Raw genomic sequence first — 14,459 nt, 5'->3', positions numbered from 1 at the left:
TAATTTGATAGAAGCTGGAAAAAAATCTGTATTTTAATGTTAAATATGATTTTTAAATATTAGGCCAATATTATGTGTTTGTTGGGTTGGAAACATATGTACATGTGTGCTCAGTTGTGTCCCACTCTTTTTGACCCCATGGATCATAGCCTGCCAGGCTCCTCTGTCCATGGGATTTTCTAGGCAAGAATACTAGAGGAAGTTGCCATTTCCTCCTCCAGAGGATCTTCCCAACCCAGGGAGAGAACTATCTCTTGCATTTCCTGCACAGGCAGGCAAACTGTTTACCACTAATGATTTTGAGCTCAAATTTTGTATCTGATTAATTCAGCAGAATCTGCAATATAATGGGTCTCGATGTTTGTGAAATACGTTTTTCCAATTGCTTTCTTCTTCCCAGAAGACTGAGTAAAACATCCAGAAGAACTATTAGAAGACTAAGGCATATATGTCTTTGTCATTTACATGTTTGTTGTTCCAGAGTTTTATTTCTCTCTCTCTGCCTTGAAGGCAGAGATTGTGTTATCCATCACATCTGCCTCTTCCTTTTTAAGGAGAGTTCCCCAAAGTTCCACATGATACTGCCACTTTTGTCTCATTGGATAAAACACAGTTACATTACTGGGAACCTGGGAAATTAAGTCTTTTAGCTTGGTGGCAATGGCTCAGCTAAAAGCCTGGGTTCTCGTACTAAAGAGGAAATGGGGAAAGGATACCTGCAGTCTCTTCCTCATGCCCCTGAAGAGAGAATTTTGCAGCACTGGAGCTGCCAGTCATCAAATTCTATTCTATAGTAAATATCATGAATTATAGGATGTCAGAGATAGTAGTGGTCTTAAAGGCTTCTGATCTAACTCATTCATTTTATACATAAGACATTTGAGGACTGGATTAGCAAATGGATTTACCCAGGGTCACATGATAAAAGAAGCTGTCCTTCTAATTCTGTCTTGTACCCAGTGTCTTTGCCAGCGTGTGTTGTTGTCCAGATCCCTGCCTTCAGCCTCAGTGATTCCTCCCTGCCATTGTGATGCACCCAGACTCTCTCATCCTACCCCCACTGTCTGAACTCAGCAGTCTCTCACCCTCATTCCTGATCAAATCTCCACTGCTGTCTTTCTCAGTCCCTTCAGCCCGGGTTCAATTCCCGGGTTGGGAAGATCCACTGGAGAGGTGATAGGCTACCCACTCCTGTATTCTTGGGCTTCCTTTGTGGTTCAGCTAGTAAAGAATCTGCCTGCAAAAACACCAATACAGTATACTAACGCATATATATGGAATTTAGAAAGATGGTAACGATGACCCTATATGCGAGACAGCAGAAGAGACACAGATGTAAAGAACAGTCTTTTGGACTCTGTGGGAGAAGGTGAGGGCGGGATGAGAGGGTAGCGTTGAAACTTGTATATTATCATATGTGAAGCGGATTGCCAGTCCAGGTTCGATGCATGAGACAGGGTCTCAGGGTTGGTGCACTGGGATGACCCTGGGTGATGGGATGGGGAGGGAGGTGGAAGGAGGGTTCTGGATGGGGAACACATGTGTGCCCGTGGCTGATTCATGTCGATGTTTGGCAAAAACCACTACAATATTGTAATTAGCTTCCAATTAAAATAAACTAATTAATTAAAAAAATAAAAACAACAACAAAAAAAGAAAACTGGAAAAAAATAAAAAAAAGAATCTGCCTGCAATGTGGGAGATCTGGGTTGTATCCCTGGGTTGGGAAGATACCCTGGAGAAGAGAACGGCTACCAACTCCAGTATTCTGGCCTGGAGAATTCCATGGACTGTATAGTCTATTGTGTAACGAAGAGTCGGACACGACAGAGCCACTTTCACTTCCAGCCCAAGGATGGCTCATGGTTTTTATTGTAAGGAGGAACTGGTGTTGATTGGTAGAGGTGTTCAGGGATGGTCTCCCATGGACATTTTGAGGGCTCAAAAGTGGGAAAGTTCACTGGGTTTGACTAACAAGATCTGCTGCAATTGTTGCTCAAGCAACGGAGACTTTTGGAATAAGATTTTTTTTTTTTTAAACCTTGGCCCTGGTTTCTTTTGCTTTAGGAGTGAGGAAGAAACCTTCTTCATGGGCATTTTCACCAGGTGTCTGACACACAAGAGTGACAGGCCTGTTCCTAAAGTTGGCTGAAACTCCTGCCACTGCAGCCCTCAGGAAGGGGGTAGGTGATGGTGTGACTTCTCATGTATCAGAAGCTCAAGGCCATTCATCACCTGGTGCATAGACTCCAACTGGCCAATGGGGCAGGCCCATCTGATTCTGTCTTGCATCAGAAAGATAAATCTTATCATCGCTCCACAAACTGATCTTACAAAAATAGACGGGATTGGGCTGTGACCAGTGCCCTGGAGTTACCAAAGCAGTGAGGTTCTAGTGACAGGGCTGGCACAGGCCACATGCTAAATATATCTTGCCCACAGGGACAAGGATAGCGGCAGGGAGCACATCGGCCACATGATCCTTCCCAGTCACAAGGGGAGAAACCCCAAACACTCTGCTCTCCGAGTCCATTCCTGAACCTGGCTCAGGCCCCGACTCAGAATAGACTCCCTGGCTCCTGGCCAACTGTCCTGCTGTGGTCTCCAGATAAGGCATCACATGTTGCACACCCTGGTGAGCATGTGGGCATCCAGGGGAGGAGGTGTCAGGGCTTCTGGGCTCATCTTGAGAGAATTGTTTGGATCAGGGAGGGCACACCTAGCTGCCTCATGGACTGTGGGGAAGCAGGGAAGGCCTTGAGCTGGAGGGGCCTGGAAGTGGGGCTGGGAGTGGCCCCCCTCCCCTGTAAATCCATAGAAGGTGCCCATCTGAATCATTCCTAAGCAGAACCATGGGCTGCTGACTTGCACTTGGTCAAAGACGCCGATGCTTCTCCTAGTACTTCATTTCTCTGAACAGCATACATCTGTTAGCCAGCTCAGTTTAAGTTTTAATTATACCAATATTTCATTATAACATTTTTATTGTAAAAAACTTCAGACAATACAGAAGTTGGTTGAGAAAAAAATGAGAATTTCCCTTTTCCCTTCTCTTTTTAATTCTACCTTTGTCTCCAGGAGTAACTGTGGTCAACAGTTTGATTTGTATCCTCCCTAGTTTTCCTTATGCACATGGTACAATACACCCAGACACCTGCAACACAGCACACACACACAATACAGTGTAGTATGAAAGTTTACAAGTAGTCACTCTAAGATCGCCTGGGTTCAGAGACCTGTATATCATTGGGCAAACTACTTCATTTTTCTGTGCCTTGCGTTCTTCCTCTGTTGAAAAAAAAAAAAAGGATAACATTGGTCTCTATAGAGTTGTTGTGAGCATTAAATGTTGATGTTTTTAAAATGGTGACTAACACAGAATAAGGACTTGCTTTATTAATACCTATGCAAATGGGGGAGATCACATTAGTTATCTATCACTGAATAACAAAGTACAACAAAATTTAGTGGCTTATGACAACAAACACTTATCGTCTCACAGTTTGAATCTGACTGTGACAGGCAGTTTTAAGTCAGCTACCTGCCATCCCTCCCCTCTCTCCACATGCTATGGTTTTGTTTCGTTCTTCTCACAACCCTAGTTTTGTTTAGGATACAATGGCCTAGTCTGAGAGGTTGAATCATGATTAATCAAAGTCCTTCACTGTCATCCCATTCACCAGATGCTCACATTTCCAGCCTCCCTGACAGCTAGGGCTGGTTCATGTAATCATTTTGGCCAATGGAATCCAAGTAAAGATCAGTCAAGGGACTTCTTGGAAAGCCTTTGCATTCTGAATGAAATAATCAGATGTGGTTGACTCTATACTCTTTCTTTGCCTTAAAAATAGATGTAATATCTAGAGCTGTGACTGCTGTCTTGAAACGTGGTGATTAATGAAAAGCCACCATGCTAAAGGTTTTGGATGGAAGGAAGGAAGCACACAGGAAGTTTGATGATATTGTTGAGCTGCTGAAAACTTTTTGTTATGGAGAAAAATTACTTTTTAAAAATGTACTGCTTGCTGGATTTTCTGTTCCTTGTAGTTGAGAACATTTCTGATGCATTCCTTTCTCTCTAAGTTCTGTAAATACAGAGACTCTGTCTAATATACTTTCCATCTAATTACTAGTGCCAAGAACCATGCCTGGAACACAGAAGGCACCTAATATGGATGAATATGCTGAATTAATAAGTACCTTTTTAGATACTGGAAATTTCTCTTTAGGGACTTTAGCCTTTGGGAGACACCTCTCTTCTAACCCCCAGACAATTCTCACATTTCTGGCTCAGTTCAGGGGTTCCCTGGACATGTACTTTTGTTCATATTACCTAGGCCCCTGAAGAAATGTTTTTGCTACATAGTATCTTTCAACTTGCTTAGTCACAGTTTCATCACTGGGAAAAACAAGACATCAAATCACTCTATAAAATCTGAGAAATAAAATTTCATCCTTTTCTAACTCAAGGCTCTTGGATAGAATCAGAGTGGACCAGTCTTACATCAAATTCTGTCCATTAACAAATAGTGTTTTAGCAGAGAAGAGACCAGGAAAAATCTCCCACTTGGTGATAGCCAAATTAAGGAATGCTGGCTGGTACATTATTCAGGCAGAAGAATGATATCTCCTGGAAACTGAAGTGGTTCTTTAGTGAAGTGGCAAGAAAATATTTTAAGAGTCTCATTAACTATTGACGTAAGAAGAGATTGAATTTTTAAAAAAGCATCCTGAGTTTGTTGAGTGTAATTGGACTATTGTAGACAACTCTAGAACCAACTTAGATATAACTGGGATTGGCAGCACTTTGATTTTCTAGTTGTGCAATGGTAGAAAGAAGGGTACTTGGGGCTTACAAACCTAGTTGGAATCCAGCTTCCAGCCTTTCCTCACTAGGTACCTCTGGGCCAGTTGCTTGCCCTGAGCCCTGGTTTCTTACTTTGTAATACTACCACGCTCACAGGGTTGTTTTGAAGATTTAAATAAGATCATGCAAGTAAAATACCTGGCACTAAGTATTGGTATTACTGCTACAACTACTGCTGCTACTGTCTCTACCGCCAGCACTTCCACTGTTATTTACAACAGAAAAGCAAAGTCAGCTTCCAACACTATCCTGTTCCAAGTGGAGAGATTTTAAATGAGAAAGATGAAAGTATCTTTCAATGAACTAGAAGGGAAGAAGCATAGAATCAAAGTCCTCTTTCCTCTTAAAAATGGATTATCTTCCTTTGGGTTTTGGAAGGAGTATCTGGCAGGCGAATTGGCCTCCCTGCTTCTGGCTGAAGGAGACAAGACAGCTGCTGACCGCACTCCCCTGGCCTGGCTTTAGAGCAGATCTTTGCACTGCTGACTCTGCAGGAGGCGCACCGTCTTCCTCCCATGCCTTCTTTTTGCAGGGGTGCGAGCTTCCGTTTCTGTCCTCCAGGAAGAATTTCTCATTTCCTTGCCAGTCCCCCCTCTCCTCTGAGTTCCTGAATGCAAGGGGTAGCTCTTCTCACCCTCCGCAGATGCTTTGGGGTGTCAGCTGAAGTCTGCTCACATGGTGGGTGTGAGGATAGCAATGGGGCTGATGGGGAACCCTGCCCTTTGTATCTCTCTCCTCATATCCCAGGAGGCTTTCCACTCAGGAGTACAATGATGGTAACAGCAGTCCTTCTAATTTGTGAGAAAGGCTCTGCCTATCTTTCTAAAGAAACACTTTGTGTTTGAAAATTGTAATGCACCTTCAGTATGGAAAATACAGATAAGCAAAATGAGGAACCCAAACCCACCCATAATCAGAGTGTACTGGCATTCACAAACAACTGTGTGGTTGCAGGATTTTTCCTATGCCTTTACATACTGTATTTTTAAACCTTAAATGTAGTCATACTCCATATTATAGCCTCCAGTATATTTTCATTCATGAGTGGGAAATGACCAATAGCTTTCCATATCTTTCGGTACTTATCTTTAGCATTGTTTTTAATGGCTCAAAGAATTTTGTTATGGGTGTGTATACCACCATTTACTAGTTTAACTAGTTGCCTTTTGTTGGGCATCTGGGTTCTGTACAATTTTTCATTATTACTCACAATGATATGTGATTAATAGCCTTTTTTCCCCAGGGTCAACGCCTAGCAGATGATGTGCTGGGAACCATATGAGTGTTTTAAAGTTTCAGAAAAATTCACGTTGCAAAAGGCTTTCTCAGAAAGGCTCTGTCCACTTGCAGTGGGTATGGCAGCCTGTCATACTTTTCAAGGTGTTTCTCAGCCAAGCTTCACTACAGCCCAATAGGATCAGTGGGGCCGATATGATGATTCATATTTTGGAAGCTGGAAGAACTGAAGTGCAAAGAGGTTACAAAAGGGACCTCCAGGTAACTGAATGAAATGAGTTGCCACAGAGAACCATGCATGAAATGAACCATGAAACAAAGGGCAGTTAACAAAACAAATAGACAGTGGTAGCTGCTCTAAAGCTCTTCTTTCTGGTAATTATTATATCGTAGGAACAATGTTCTGTTAAGTGTTTGGCAAAAAAACCCCGTCTTCAGCATCTAGGAGAGAGCTCGGCTTTCAGTTTTCTGTTCTCAGAGTAGGTGCTTGGGGAGTCAGAATCCAGCTCATCCAAAACCCCAGGGTGGAGAAGCAGCTTGGCCAAGGTCTCTTGGCGAGGAAATGGCCAGGTCAGAACTGGAGGCCAGGTCTCCGGGCTCCCACACCCCTGCTTCCTGTGACACAGGAGGTGTCTCTCTGAGACAGCTGGGATTGTACCATTGGCCAAATTGCTCGCACTTCTACAGTTACCCAGATGAGGTTAGTGACGTGGAGCTCTTGTTAAAATGAGAATTCTGGTCTAGTAGGTCTAGGGTAGGGCCTGAGATTCTGAATGTCTAGTAAGTTCCCAGGTAATGCCTACAGGTCTAGACCACTCTTTGAGAGGCAAGTAGCTAGACAACTGTTCAGCTCAAGACAAAGGAAGTGACCTAGATGAAGATAGGGCCTACTGGCAAATAGTACAGTATTTGCAGACTGATGACTGGGAAAGGGTGTTCTGGTTGTTACGAGAGTCTCACAATGAATCTCGTCCTTTATTCATCAGAAACATCCAAAAGGGAGACCAACCAGCTGATCAAGGGAAGGTCTGTGGCCATGGCGGCCAAGGGATGTTCAGACACACCCACCCACGCCACAACCAGCCCTTCTTTGTTCAGCCTGGCAGCCAGGACAAAGCCATTTGGTTTAACATTCCAAAGGCGTTTCCACTGTCTCCCGGAGTCTTTTTAATGACCTGGAGAACTACCAAGGGGTTCTCGGTGGCATGACAGGCTCCTTCCACTACAGTTCGCCAACCCTTGTGACACCAGGATGATGAAAGCGCCATACTTGATGAGGAGAGAAGAGGAAATGGAGCCCAGACACAGAGGCAGAGGGTGTGGGCTTGGGAGGTTTCTCAATCACAGGCACGGCTCGCCCTCTCCCGAGCAGAGGCAGGAGATGTCAGCGTTGTTGGCAATTCTGGGCACGGAGCTGTGGGCTTGCAATAATAATGGTGTTCAGGGCCTGGGGAGGGGTCAGGGAGGGCCACTTGGAGCATGAGGATGAGGGGCTGGGCCAGGCTGGCCCAAGCTCGGGGTCAGGGAAGGAGGCTGTGAGTGCTGGCATCAAAGCTAGAACAACAGACTCACAGAATCTCAGAGGTTATATAATTGTGGCATTTAAAATGCTTCATCATTTACTTATTTATTTGCCTGTGCCAGGCCTTAGTTGCAGCATGCAGGCTCTTTAGTGTAGCAAGCGGGATCTAGTTCCTTGACCGGGGGCCCCCTGCATTGGAAGCGTGGAGTGTTAGGCACTGGTGCACCAGGGAAGTCCCAGTCATGGCATTTTAATGTCATGTTCCCTGGAGCACTAAAAGTCTTTTTTATGTGAAAGTATTTCAGAGACTGCTGTTTGTCGGCAGGTCTAAGGGGATGTGGGACTGTTCACCCCTACTTTAGCACCGTTTTGTATCTATTTTATACATTGAGATTCTATGACATTTCTAGAAAGAGATTGTACTAAAAAATGTTTCCTAGCCTCCTTATTTTGCTGTTGTTCAGTCGCCAAGTCGTATCCGACTCTGCGACCCCATGGACTGCAGCACACCGGGCTTCCTTGTCCATCACCATCTCCCAGAGTTGCCTCAGAAAAGAAAGGTGATTTTTTGAGCCTTGGAGCCAGTTCATGACATAACACTGCTGATTCACCTCTCCCAGGTGTGGGCATACCCACGGTGCTATAGGTGGAATAAGACCCATAGGCCCATTTATCTCGCTCCATTTCCCCATTCCCAACCACACCAAAACCCAAACCAGTGGCCACATTTACAACATTCCACTTACGCCAGGATCTGGAAAGAGGGCCTGCGGTTTGATGGGTAAGGGTGCCTGTGTGATGTGACACATGTGGACCTCAGTCAGCCCCCCAACAGCTTCCCGGCTAACTGCAGGCCCCACCATGGTTTAGGCCAGCAGTTTTTCAATAAACTGGGCTGCCAGTGCACCCTCAGAACCCTATGAATTATTGACTTAATTCTGTCACACAAATGAGAAGCAACTTCACCAGCAGAAGAGCTAGCTGTATTATCAATATAAACACACAGTGTAAGATATAGAGAATAGACTAGCGGTTACCAGTGAGGAGGAGCAATAAAGGGCTGGGGAGTGGGAGATGCAAACCATGGGGCATAAGATAGGCTCAAGGATATATTGTGCAATGAGGGGAATCTAGCCAATATTTTATAATAACTGTAAATATAACCTTTAAAACTGTATACAATTAAAAAAATATTTTTAAAGAAAGAATAAATCCTGAGTTCTCATCTCAAGGAAAAAAAATTTGTTTTTATTTTGTACCTATATGAGATGATGGATATTCACTAAACTTACTGTGATATTCATTTTATGACATATGTAAGTCATATCATGATGTCATACGCCTCAAACTTATACAGTGCTGTATGTCAGTTATCTCTCAATAAACCTAGAAGAAAAAAAAGACACAGTGTAACAATGTTCTCTCACACATTGTGTTAGTTGTAAGGCCTAGTTGCATGTATTCTGATTCTCTTTCCAGGCACGTGGTAAGCTTTGATTTCTCCATTTCTCTTCATAGGCATGGCCATGGACCACGTGCCATCCAGATGAATGTGAATGAAGCGTTTGAAATTAGTGTGTAACTCTCCTCATCCCCTTCCTCGTGGTGTAGTCTTTGTGGAAGCCTAGGCTGAGATGGAGCCTCTGTTCAGGGCTCCTCTGATGAGGGGTATGCCTCTGCCAACCTATGGCGAAGGTGGTGTGAACAGGAGCTAGATCTTAATTTGTTTAACCCATTAATAGGTCAGAGCTTTGTTATCATAGCAAAACCTAGCTTATCCTAACCTTAGACATTTATAAAAATAAATCAATCTTTTAAGTGGAATATTGTTGATTTCTTCATAACTTTCCTGTTAATTCAATAGCTCATCTCCAGCTCTGGAGCTCTAGTACCAAATACCCATATGACTGGAGAATTCATATTTGAAGGATATAGAACTGTATAGGAAAATTACATACTAAATGGACAATGATTGTAGATTAGCTGATGAACGTTTATGAATCACTTTAGGTTCATTAAAATAGATCATGAAGTCATCACAAAAAACTACAATGATATTTACTGATATCAAATAACAAAATTAATGACATTTAATACATATTAATTTAACATCAGTGGGATCTGAAACACTAATTTCCATTTATCATCCCTTATTCAAGAGGACCTTTTCAGGATTACCCTTCATAGCATGCTAAGAGATTTTTTCCTGAGTCTGGTTTTCTATTTTAGGCTCCATGCCTTTCTAATTTAATGACAAGAATTGGTTGACATCTCTCTCCTTTAACCCTGTCATGGTACCAGGGAGCTAAAATAAACTGGATTTTTGTTGTTGAAATTATTTAGTGCACCAATATTTAATTTCCCTCTCAAGCTCTCTTGTTGGTATAATCTCCAAAGTTCTGCTCATGCTAGTGTCACGGCAGCTTTTATGTGGCTTGCAAGTAACTTGGTGCCAATTCTGGTTTCAATTTCACATGACTGTATGGTTCCAAATAACTGACTCATCCTTTAAGTCTTAATTCCTAATTCCTGAAAGAGAGAGTCTGTCTGGCTCCGTTGGAGTCGGGAGTATACACTTGGTGCGGTCACTTGGAGTTGGGAGAGGATCATGTGGTACACAGGCTTTCAAGGTGGTGTTAGTGATAAATAATCTGCCTGCTAATGCAGGAGCTGTCAGAGATGTGGGTTTGATCCCTGGGTCAAGAAGATCCCCTGGAGTAGGAAATGGTGACCCGCTCAGCAAGTGACCCATTCTTGCCTGGATAACCCCATGGACAGAGGAGCCTGGCAGGCTATAGTCCATAGGGTCACAAAGAGTTGGACATGATGCAACCATGTGGTACATGGGGCTGCCTTTTCCTCTGAAGAAAATGGAATTCCAAAGAGAAGGTTGAAGGACATTAAGGATTCTTTAACACAGAGAAATTTGTATACTTGGCACAAAATGATTGTGGTTACCAAAAAAAGATTCAAGTTACATACAGAATTCCATGTTAGGGATTGGAAGAGGCTATTGTTTTCATTTCTCACTTGTTTATTTTGTTGATTGTTAGCATCACTAGTGGGAAGAAGCATTGGGTACCAAACAGGGTAAAAAAGAAAAATTTACTGAAAAACTTAAATTTGGTGGATAAAGGCTTATCCACCAATTTGTGTTTTGTACAAATTAGGCCTACCATTTTAGGTTGGCCTGTAGAATATCATAGAAGCACTGGGTTAGAATAAAAGCCCTATGTGGTCATGAGGGTAGGGTTAAAACAGGGGTTCTAATCCTTCTCTGTGCATTAGAATGATTGGGGGAACTTAATGTAATACTCTCACATACACAGCAGGAATGGCCACACAATACAGTTGATGATACCAAGTGTGGATGAAGATGTAGGACAACTCATGCAATTTAGGGAGGGGTTACATATTGATAATCACTTTAGATAATTATCTCACAGAAACTAAGCTGGACATAGGCATATCCAATAATCTGGCAATTCTATTCTAAAGTATATACTCAAAAGAAATGCATATATATGTTCACCAAAAAATATGTGCTAGAATTCCTACTGTTTATACTTTTAACCTTCTTTTTTTGCATTGGGGTATAGCTGACTAACAATGTGGTAGTTTCAGGTTAACACTGAAGGGACTCAGCCATACATATACATGTATCCATTCTTCCCCAAACTGCCCTCCGATTCAGGCCGCCACTTAACATTCAGCAGAATTCCATGTGCCATACAGTAGGTCCCTGATGGGTATTCATTTTAAATATAACAGTGTGAAGGTACCCTACTTATAATAGCCCCAAACTGTAAACTACCTAAATGTCCATTAACAGTAAACTGGATCACCAACTGAAGTATATTCACACAATGTAGTAATATATTGCACGAGAATGAAAAAACTACAACCATAACAAACAATGTGGATGAATCTTATAAGCATAATTCTGAGTAAAAGAAATCACACATACAATAGAACATTCTGTATATTTCATTTAGATAAAATACAAAAGCTGGCAAAGGTCATCTATGTATTGGAAACAGGATAGCAATTATCTTTGGTGGGAGTTTCAGGTGCTAGAGAACTTTGATTCTTGGTCTGGGTTCATGGGTATTTGTGAAAATTCATTAACACATACACTTATAATTAATTCACTTTTCTGTATGTATGTTATATTTTGATAAAAATCTTAAAAAAAATTAGTGGTTCCTGGACTTCACACCAGATAAATGAAATCCAACTCCCTGGGGTTGGGTCCTGAGTACGGCCTTTTACAGAGCCCTTCAGGCGATCATCATGTACAGTCAGTGGTGAGAACTGGCTAGTGGGATGAGTCCTGGCCTGGAAACTGGGAAAGCTGGGTTTAGAGTCTGGTCTGGGGCAAATCATCCTCATGCTCTTGGCCTTGGTTACCAAAGAGCTTAGCAGGTGTCTCTGTGGTCCCTTGCAGCCTGTTGATCCTAAGGCATTAGCATAGCCGTGTTAATCCAACAGATAAGTTGACACTATAGTCTCAGAGGGGGATGTGATGAAAAAACAGATTTGGTGGGAGACGTGTGCCAGGATTGTGTGCTACAGTTGTTCACTGGCTTAGCACAATAGGATGTCCAAGGGCAATCACGTCAGAATGGGGCTATACTGAGGACATCTGGGAACTACCTTAGTCTCTCTCCCAATTTTATCTGGAGGTGGAACTAAGAGGACATTGAATTCACCTTTTTCAGTTTGACTTCATCATCCCTTTGAAGGAGGCTGTGAATAATCCAGGAAACTAAGTTTCAAAAAATATCAGCGCTTGCTAGATCATCTGACTTGGTAGTTTGCACCCATTTAAAAATAAAATCTACCTCATCTTTTTTCAAATAAACATATGAAGAATCCAAATGTGAAAGTGTTAGTTGTTCAGTCATGTCCGACTCTTGGCGACCCCATGGACTGTAGCCCATCAGGCCCCTCTGTCGGTGGAATTTCCCAGGCAGGAATACAGGAGTGGGTTTCCATTTCCTTCTCCAGGAGTTCTTCCTGACCCAGGGATCAAATCCAGGTCTTCTGCATTGCAGGCAGATTCTTTACTGTCTGAGCCACCAGGGAAATCTAAATGTATATCCAAGTTTAAAAAGTGAACGAATTCCTAAGGAGTTAAGATGTTCATTTTTTAGTGAACAACATTTCCTTCCTTCAAGAAACTCTCAGTACATAGAACAACTTCTATGGTCCAACGTTCTCACTTTATAATTGGGCAAGTGAGGTCCGACAAGAAGAAATGATTTGTCCTAAGTCACACATTCACCAGTGACAGAGCCAGAGCAAATCCTGGTCTTCTGACTCGGGGATTTTCACTCGTTCACTATCTACATGTCCTAAGTTTGAGCCAGGCTTGGGAGAGCTGATGCTGAGCCAGCCACAGTGAGTATGAGGTTCCTGGTCCTTCATCTGGTTCCTGTCCTCTGGGGTCTGGCCTGGTGCCTGTCACCTTTGTTGCTGATCATTCTGTGAGCAGAGCCTGGCTCTCCATTCACTCTGGGCATGGCATCTATGGCACCTGGCATCATGGGCTCTGAAGAGGCTCTCCTCTCTGAACGTGCTTTGGGGGTTGGTGCAAGATGAGCTTGGCTGGGAAGCTGATAATGGTGGTAGTGGTGCTGCTTTAATTTGCCCATCACTGCCGGATGTTACACAGTCTGGGAGCCAATGCCAAGAAATGTGACACTGGCATCAACTAACCCTCGTGGACATGTTCATACGTACATGATCAAGTGGCCTGAGAGGGACACACAGGAGCCTTCTGACCCATTACTCTAGCTGGGCCAGTGATCTCAGCCAAAGATGGGGGCTCTCTCTTCTATTCTAGGGATGGTTGTGGTTCAGAAACCTGAACAAAGATAATAATAATAATAGCAACAACTGATTCTCACTGGTCATCAGGAAAGGTATTGGGTAGGACAATGGTTGTCAAGCATTTTCAGTCACAGAAATCCTTATTAGAATAAAAGATTATGCAGAACCTCAATATTTAGGCTAGAGATAGAAGATTCATAAGAAAGAAGGGACTTCAGATCTTTTTCACCAGACCATATCTCCTACCCTAGCAGTTTTTAAACTGTATGTTACAAAGTCCTTGGTATTCCTAGGAGACCCCTCAGGACCCCCATAGTCGGGGGAGGGTGTTCAATGGAGGGTCTTGTATTCAAGGTTCAGTGGCTCTAGGTGCTGGTTCCCTCCAAACTACTCATCTATTTCTAGTCTAAATATTGAGGTTCTGCATAAGCTTTTATTCTAATAGGGATTTCTGTGACCGAAAATGTTTGACAACCACTATCCTACCCAATACCTTTCCTGATGACCAATGAGAATCAGTTATTATTATATCTTTGTGGAATGCAGTCTTACAACCTTTCTAGATAATCTGTGTTAGGAGAGTCTGCTTTGTGTAAAAATTAAGTTCCTTGTGTGGTAGTTTAGGTCTGTCGTGGCTCCCAGCCTGCTTTCACACTCCTTCCTGTTGTCCTGACACTGTCTCCCACCTGCCAGTTCCCACCTGATGCAGCCTTTGTGGGGTGACCATTCTCTCAGGCCCCTCTGTCTTCCCCGTATTGCATCTCACCAGCCACTGCTAGCGAGGTCACTGGGGGATGTCTTTACTCATTCCTGGAAAACTGTAACTGCATCACATCTTAACCTCTTTTTTTTTTCTTTTTTCTAGCTAGTTGTTCTAGCTTCTCTGCTCTTTTTTAAAAAAATAAATTTATTTATTTTTAATTGAAGGATAATTGCTTTACAGTATTGTGTTGTTTTCTGCCAAACATCAACATCAATCAGCCGTAGATATACCCATGT

The 14,459-nt window shown here is 42.8% G+C and overlaps 1 long non-coding RNA gene across 4 annotated transcripts in view; it reads left to right on the top strand.

Moving 5' to 3' along the window:
* The window catches only part of LOC122709425, a 33,183-nt gene extending 23,734 nt beyond the window's left edge, over positions 1-9,449 (top strand). For 3 of the 4 annotated variants that reach the window (XR_006345514.1, XR_006345516.1, XR_006345517.1), the window contains exons 2-4: positions 2,068-2,183; positions 6,111-6,364; positions 9,144-9,449. This is a non-coding gene — a long non-coding RNA (uncharacterized LOC122709425). Of the gene's footprint in view, positions 1-2,067; positions 2,184-2,442; positions 2,636-6,110; positions 6,365-9,143 lie in introns of all 4 variants that reach the window. The other variant, XR_006345515.1, reaches the window with a different exon arrangement.
* The last annotated feature ends 5,010 nt before the right edge of the window (positions 9,450-14,459 follow it).

This window comes from Cervus elaphus, chromosome 15, assembly GCF_910594005.1.
Source record: "Cervus elaphus chromosome 15, mCerEla1.1, whole genome shotgun sequence".
Taxonomy (NCBI): domain Eukaryota; kingdom Metazoa; phylum Chordata; class Mammalia; order Artiodactyla; family Cervidae; genus Cervus; species Cervus elaphus.
Note: the sequence above shows the minus strand (reverse complement) of the source record. Positions and strands in the feature narration are given on the sequence as shown.